Genomic DNA, 7,955 nt, shown 5'->3' on the forward strand with positions numbered 1-7,955 from the left:
GAAGTCTCTTGTATCTCATTTGAGAAGTTGTAAAACTTGCATCATAAGCCCACTTTGCCTTGTTTTGCAAGTGGCTCATTGTAATCGCACTAAGTATAAAGTGCCAAAATCATCACTTTAGGGGGGGTACTTTGATTGATTGAATTTGGGGGGTGTCTCTTGTGCTTTTGTGCTCTTGTGTTCTTTCCTTTTTGCTGCTATGGGTTCTTCTAAGTTTCCTCTCTTAACTCCACATAACTATGCTACTTGGAAAATTGATGCATGGAGTAAACTTATGGAAAAAGGACTCACTCATTACATTGATGGAACTATTGTTGCTCTAGCTGATCCTAAGGCTGATCTAGTTGGTCACTTAGATTGGCTCACTAAAAATATCATGGCAATTGGTACCTTAAGAAAGTATGTATCAAAGGATCTCATATTTCATATTGAGAAAAGCACTCTAATCAAGGATGCTTGGCAAAAGTTTCAAGACTTGTATGGTCAAGTTGATGAGATTAGGGGATATCAAATTGATAGTGATCTCACCATGTTAGATCCCAAGAACTTTGATACTATACAAGATTATGTCACTAAGGCAAATGAGTTGAGGGCACAACTCAAAGATTGTGGCATTGATAAAAAGGATACTCAATTGATATTCAACTTGATAGGGAAGCTTCCACAAGAATATGCAGCATTTGTTTCTAGTTTCCAAACTCATAGGATGACAATGGGTTCAAGCTACAAAATGCCTACATTTGATGCTTTCAATGAAATGTTGATGATGGAACAAACTAAGTTGATAAGCATGGGCATTCTTAAGACTTCTTCTAAGTCTCAAGCACTAGTGGCAAATCAAGGAAACAAAGGAAATCAAGGAAAGGACAATTCAAACAAGAAGAAATGGCAATCAAAGCCTAAGGACAAAGCACCATCTTCTCCACAACAAGGAGATTCATCTTCTTCCAAGAAAGATAATTCACCAAAGAGAGAGAGACCTACTTGTGCTTATTATAAAAAGATTGGTCACGAGGAACATCGTTGCCATACTAAGAAGATTGATGAGCTTACACATATCATCAAAAAGCATAACATTGATTTGCCTAAAGTCTACAAGAAGGATGATTCATCAACTTCCACTTCCTCACATTCAAAAGGAAAAGGGCAAGCATTCATGGCTTCTACAAGTGGAAAGACTCACTCTTTTGGAACAAGAAAAGGACAAGCTCTATGTGCTACAACAAATCATACTTCAGAGAGATGGCTTCTAGATTCAGGGGCTTCTCATCATATGGCATCTTCACAATCTATGTTCTCTACATTTGAGCCTTGCACCATGCCACAGATTTTGATGGGCAATCATACATACATGGATGTGATTGGGAAAGGATCTATTGACATTGGGGATAACTCCTTCAATGATGTGTTGTGTGTACCCCACTTGACAAACAATCTCCTTTCCATCTATCAAATCACACATGGCACAACTAAGAGAGTTGTGGAGTTCACACCTGACTCAGTTTTCATTAGAGACATGGAGACTAGAGCTATCATTGCAACTGGGGTGGTTGATCATGCATCTCGGTTATACTCCTTTTCAGATTTTGTTGATGATGATGATTTCACATTTGATGATTCTACACATGATGATCACACTTATTGTGATGATTCAGATTTTGAGGAGAACTTTGGACACTTGAACTTGGGGATTCTCACATGTAACCCAGTTCTTGAGTCTTCTATTTCATCTTTTCATATTGATATCACATCACCTATTGCACCTGATGATGCAGATAGTGCGACAGTTTTGCCTACATGTGATTCAGTGCAGCAGGATATACATTGTCTTCCAGCTTCAGATTCATGGGATGATTACATGACAGATATTGCAGGTTTGTTTGTGGAATCCTACATTACAGATTTGGGAGACATCATTGATGACATACATCTTCTCTTTGATGAAGATGATCCTTCTTCGATTGTTGCGAGGGCACACTCTGACCCTCTTGTTCATTCTCTACATGATCATTCTTTCGAGGTTGACATGATTGTGGATACTTATGTACAGCAGTTGGAGGAGGTCTCTTTATTCTTTGAGGAGACACATGAGTCTTTGGATATTGTTCTACATTCATCTTCACTAGATGTTGGAGTTCCTTTTTCAGCAGTATGGCACAGTTTACCATCTTTGGAAGGGGTATCTTTCAGCATTGACATGGGGACACTTGAGCAGTTTTCAGAGATTCCTTTCATCATGAGTTTTCTTCATACATCTTCCCTTCATGATTGGGGAGACTTCATGGATACACCTTTGGTTTTGTTTCTTCCTAAGGGGAGGAATGTTGTTCGCCGTTCGTGGAGTAGTTTCTTCATACATCGAGCTTCTATCATTGGTGCAGATTCTTCATTGAGGGATGATCACAGTTTGACTTCTCTTCTTCTCTCATATGGGGGGGACTTTTTCCTCACATGGGGTTTTGTTCCTCACATACTTCTTTGAGAGTTCTCTTGTATAGCTTTCATCTCTCTTTTTGGGGGAGGGTTTTTTCCCATTGGGTTTTTCTCTCTTTCCCCACTTTGTGAGAGATTTCATTGCATTGGTTTGCATGCATTTGCATTTGTTCATGGGTACCTAACATGGCCTCGTAGCCGAGACCCATCTTGCATTGCTTAGTTGCATTGTAGACTTAAGTGCATTCCCCTAAGTTGCACTTAAGGGGGGGTGTTGGTGTAAATAATTATTCATGATGGATATTATTACACTTACTTAAGTTTACTTAGGATAATGCATTTCATAGTAGTTTGGATATGAGACACTTGGGTGTTTGTGCCACATTGGGATAGTGTGTGTAGGAGAAATTCCACCTCTTATGGTGTTGATCTTGTTATTACACTATCATATCCACTTATTGTGGAGTGATAATTCCACCTTCGGTGGGTGATCCACCTCATGTGGAATATTGTATTATTTCTCCTACCTACCCACACATATTTCCTACCTACCCTTGTTTCTCATTGAGCCACATGTCATGTTTGTGTGCTCATACATATCCCTAGCCTTGCCTATATAAGCAGGCTCATCTACATTATATGTAACAAGTTGTTGATCATTTTCTATTGATGAGAATACAGTTTATTCTTATCCCATATTATGTCTCTATCTTGTACATTTCAATGACTTCTTGATCTTGGCAAAATCCAACACTCTCTCTCCCTATCACTTTCCCTCTTTTACTCTCAAGTCTCTATATATTTATCTCCCCCCCTCTCTCTCGCACGTGTCTTTCTCTTATCCTCTCTCTATCTCTCTCTCTCACACACACATAGGTGTATTTGACCTAAAATGTCCATTCTCTCCCTCTCTCTCTCTCTCTCTCTAACTCTCTTTCCCTCTTTCTCTCTCTCTCTCTCTCTCTCTCTCTCTCTCTTTGTCTCAAGTCTCTCTCCCTCTCACTCGCTATCTCTCTCTCTCCCCTATCTCAGGTGTCTCTCTCCATCTATCCCCCTCACTTTCCCACTTTCCCTCTATCCCCCATCCTCTATCTTCCCTCTCCCTCTCTGCCCTTCTCTCCCTCTCTCCCTCTCCCTCTCTGCCCTTTTCTCTCTCTCTCTCAAGTGTCTCTCTTTCCTATTCTCTATTTCTCTCCCTCTCTCCATACCCCATCCTCTTTCTTCCCTCTCCCTCTCTTCTCCCCATTATTTCCCTCCCCCTCTCTCTCTATCTCTCTCTCCCTCTCTCAAGTGTCTCTCTCATATTCTTGCCTTCTCTTCCTCTCTCTCTCTTTCTCTATCTCTCTCAAGTTTCTCTCTCTTTTTGTCTAACACTCTTTCTTTCTCTCTCCTATTCCCTTTCTCTTTCTCTCTCAAGTAAATCTCCCTCTTTATCTCTTAAGTATCTCTCCCTCTCTTTCCCTCTCTCCCTCCCAAACCTAACCTAAGAGAGAGAGATAGAGCCCGAGTGAGAGGGAGGAAGGGATGGAAAATGAGTAAGAGACTAGAGAGTTGCAAAATTGAGGATTGGACAAGTACAACTGAGAGAATCAGAAAATAAGCACACCACTGCAAAGAGCATGAAAAATTACCCCAAATGAAAAAACATTGCACCCAAAAAAGAGCAAAATTGAGCAAGTTATGAGCCTCCAAAGTTGTCCCAAAAATCCAAACTGCTCAATAGAGAGGGGTCTAAATTTTATTTTAAATGTTGACGTTAGCAAAATATTGTGCTAAATTTGATGGTCGTCTGACCATCAAAATGGCCGTCGCACCCTTGGACCAGGCTAACTGGGTGCAAGGCACGCAACCCCCCCCCCCCCAAAAAAAAAAAAAAAATTGGAAAATTATTTTTCAGAATTTTTTTGTTTTTTTGAAAAAATCCAAAAATTATGTATCATACCTGCCCGAATTGGGTAAAAATTTCTCCAACACCCAAAATTCAATTTTTGCCAAAATAGGTTGAGTTTATACTCGATTTTTTTGGAAACGGCTCCTAGATGCAATGGTGAGGTTGAAAATGCTCTAGGATGCCTCCAAAATGCACAGTAGCTCAGACGCAAAAATAGAAGTCTTCCAAGATTTCTCCCAAAACCAATCAATGAAGCCCCAATAGCTCTAATACCATTTGATATTTTCCCAAGATCAAGGGCACAATTAAAAAAATAAAAGAGAGACAATAGAATGACAAGAACAAACTGTATTCTCATCCATATACAAATGATCAATTGGATTCACCAATATAATGAATATGAGCCTACTTATATAAGCAAGGCCATAGGGATATACAAGCACACAACATGACATGTGGATCAATGAGAAACAAGGGTAGGTAATAAATACTAGGGGTAGGTAGGAGAAATAATATAATATTCCACATGAGGTGGATGACGCACTGAATGTGGAGTGTAACAACGAAATAAGACCACAAAAGGTGGAATTTATCCTACAAGCTATACCCTATGTGCACACTTTCTTAAGTGTCTCATATCCAAACTACAAAGAGATGCATTATCCTAAGTTAACTTAAGTAAAGTGTAATAATATCCATGATGAATATTTACTTCCACCAACAAACGTCTTAGAAGGAGATCTCTTTGTAGATGAGTGTTTCGCATGGTTGTAAGCATGTTGCACAATGTGTAGAGTCTCATCCCACAACTTGGGATGTGAAGAGGGAAAAATAGATTTGAAAAGTAAACTGATCAAAACATAACGAAATAAACATGCAGAATGCTAAAATATCATAAAAAGACCATTTCACCTTGCTATTTTACCTTCTCCTTCGGATTGAGCTTGATGAAGTGAAGGTGCCCCTTGATAATGCTCCACTTGATGTGCTCCTTTGATTGCTGGATGTGGATGGCTCTCCAATAGTTTGCACAAATGATAAGGATGAATGATAAGGATGAGATGATCAAGTTGCCAAGATGATTTCCTGGGCTCAAAAGGGCAGCATAAGCCTATTGAATTTCAAGATGTTTTGAATGAAGGGATGGAACCCTATTTTATAGGATGAGGAGAGGAAAATGGATGGCTAGGATGAATTCGAGATGAAGGGCTAAGATTTACTTGTAAGGTCACACAAGGTCCAAGAGAGGGTGTGGAGACCAAGAAATATGCCTTAAGGCATTTCGTATCTCCACACTCTACAAGATGCATTGGAGGAATTAAAAATTCTCCAAAAATGGATATTATGGGGATTAGAAGAATAAAAAGGAATTAAAAATTCCTTGGGAGAGGGAAATGCCTAGAGGAATGTGAGATTTCGAAAATCTTACATTCATCTAGAAAAAGAGCATTTAAAGCTAGTGGTTGGATGAAAGGACAAAGAGTTGACTTTGTGGCTAATCATGATGATTAGCCATTAACAACTCATTAGGAGGGGAATTAGAGGAAATGTTAGGTGGGATTTATATTTGTAAGAGAATTTGACTAAAAGAATAATGTTAAGTGAGTTTAGGGAGTTTCTAGAAGAATTTATTAGGTTAATGATGAATTAAGAAGATGATTTGTAGGAATCATGTAGGTTAACTAATTAATTGAAATTAATTAGCTAAGAGGAAGATTTGTGAGGATTTGATTTTTTTAGAAGAATAAAGAAAGAGATTGATTTATTAAATAAATCAATCATATGCTATAGTGACAATATTAATTATATTTAATTAATATTGAGAAGAATTTTAATTAACATAATTAATTAATTAATTATGTGAGGAATTAAAAATAATTAAAATAATTATTTTTAAGTGTCTACATTTTGCCCCTCTTTGAAGCGAGGTGTGATGACGCATTAATTCAAAGAATAATCTTGTTTTGATGTTGATATTGGTTTGATAGGATGCCCCGGCTCTTGATTTATAGATTACGGTATGGTGATGCCCCCTCAGGAGATCAATTGAGGTATTTAATCTTTGGAGTTTTGTGAAATTGATATCCCGATAGATTTGATTTGATTCGATTGATAAGATCTAGATTCAGTCTGGTTTCAAGAAGAATTCATCCTGTATAAGACAAAGATGATCAAAGTGTCTGGTTTCAGGAAGGATTCATCCTATATAAGACATGATTGATCACAACGTCTGGTTTCAGAAAGGATTCATCCTATATAAGACATGATCGATCACAACAAATGTCTGGTTTTAGGAAGGATTCATCCTGTATAAGACATGATCAGAGCGTTTGGTTTCAAGAAGGATTCATCCTGTATAAGACATGATCAGCTCATCTGGTTGCAGGAAGGATTCATCCTGTATAAGACATGATCAGATCACAATGTCTGGTTTCAGGAAGGATTCATCCTGTATAAGACATGATCAGCTCATCTGGTTGCAGGAAGGATTCATCCTGTATAAGACATGATCAGATCACAATGTCTGGTTTCAGGAAGGATTCATCCTGTATAAGACATGATCAGATCACAACATCTAGTTTCAGGAAGGATTCATCCTGTATAGGACATGATTAGATCACACCGTCTGGTTTCAAGAAGGATACATCCTATATAAGACATGATCGATCACAATGTCTGGTTTCAAGAAGCATTCATCCTGTATAAGACATGATCGATCACAACGTCTGGTTTCAGGAAGGATTCATCCTATATAAAACATGATCAGATCACAATGTCTGGTTTCAGGAAGGATTCATTCTGTATAAGACATGATTAGAATCAAAATTGATTATGTGAGGAAAAAAAAAATAGAGGAAGAAAAATTAGGGTGGAAGGGATAAATGAGGAAGATATATGAAGTAGTCATGAGGTATTTGGAAAGAAGAATAAGAGATGCGAGACCACGGAGGAAAATGGGGGCAATTGAGAACTCCATGGGGTTATTGAGTTTAGGATTTGATGGAATGATGGTGAGATTTTGTGTACAACAAATATGGAGAGCCAACCTAGTTTGATGTTGCCCTGAGTGACTTGCACCACTGGTTATAGAAATCAGGATGCCATGAGAAACCCAGGGCATGGACTGACTCTATAGACAAACGGGAATTTCTTGCACACAACAATGCAAGTGTTAAGAAACACTAATACAAAGTTGTGGGTTTGTGCAAGGAAACCCTCAAACACACCAATACCTCTTGTATACGAGAAGGTAAGTGTTGATAAACACTAGTACCAGGTCACCGGTTTATACAAGAAGGATCCAAAACATGCCATACTATGAAATATGCCCCAGTATGCACCTATCATAACATACCTGGATATGGAAAAACCCAGACAGTCATAAATAGTGGCATTTGTAGGGCAAAAGATGCAAGCCTATATGAAAAGATCTAACAAAATCTAACAAGTCTCTTCCTTGCGACCAAATGATACCTCTTGCCAAGAGTAGAACTAGGATGGACTTGGGATTGTTTCTTAAGACTTCTTGAAGCTTATACAGAGGCATGAAAGCTCAATTTTACTGGGACATTTCTTGTTCATGACTTAGGTGAAGACTCATCATCATACGCATGTTTTATTGGGAGGCGGA

This window comes from Cryptomeria japonica, chromosome 3 (assembly GCF_030272615.1).
Source record: "Cryptomeria japonica chromosome 3, Sugi_1.0, whole genome shotgun sequence".
Taxonomy (NCBI): Eukaryota; Viridiplantae; Streptophyta; class Pinopsida; order Cupressales; family Cupressaceae; genus Cryptomeria; species Cryptomeria japonica.